Consider the following 988-nt stretch of genomic DNA (forward strand, 5'->3'; position numbering starts at 1 on the left):
CCTTTGAGAAGAACCTCATGCTTGGAAAGGTGTAGGGACGACAAAGGAGAGGAAGACCCTTAACCAGGTGGATAGGCACAGTGACTGCAGCAACGGGCTTGAATGTGTTAAAAATTGTGAGGATGGTCAGTGGCACATAAGAAGAACAACCACAACAATGCTTAATCACTGTGCTACCAGAGTACCTTTAAACACAAACCAAGAGAAACAAATACTCAGTGACTTACTGTATAAATAAATAAACAAGGTGATCTCTTACAAGAAAGGGAGCTGCTAAGATCTATTTTATATTTAATTTATATATGTGAGAGGAGAGGACTGGATCTGTACCTTTAATAAAGGCTGGATTGAAATATTTCTGACAGGGAGAAAGCATCCATCTAATTAGATAAAGTGTTCTTCAATAAAGAGCAAGTTTATTTAAAAAACCAGGGAGTGAAAGCTACTATATAAATATAATTATTATTCAATTTGATACATAGTATAATATCTATGTTGTATCTTAATGAGCATGACAGAATTTATTACAGCTTAGCAAGGGAAAATAAAAATTGGTCTTAGCAATTAACCTTATCCACATGTAAATGAGATTAATTAGTAGTTTTTCCTTTCTAATCTTTTGGGGGAAGTAGATAATTGTAATTATACTGTTTATGCAAATTATATCAAATATGCAAAAGGACACAATAGTTTGCAAATTAAAGTTCAAATAAGAAAATTATTCTAAAATTTACCTTTAAAATACTAGGGAGCCAATTAGAGCATGCAAATAACATTTTAAAAACAAATAAGGATTTTTCACCAATAAAATGAGTTTTTCATTTAAATTTGCTAATACATTGCTTTTGTATTTGAAAATGCTTTAACCAACCTGCCATGAGCTTTAGCATGTGATTCAAATCTTTGTTTTAATTGAAATAAAATTGCATAAGCTTGAATTTTTTAAATAAAGGCTAAAACACGTGTATTATATTTTAAATACAAAAAT

The sequence above is a fragment of the Elephantulus edwardii genome, unplaced genomic scaffold (assembly GCF_000299155.1).
Source record: "Elephantulus edwardii isolate Elephantulus edwardi_28Jun2011 unplaced genomic scaffold, EleEdw1.0 scaffold00004, whole genome shotgun sequence".
NCBI lineage: Eukaryota > Metazoa > Chordata > Mammalia > Macroscelidea > Macroscelididae > Elephantulus > Elephantulus edwardii.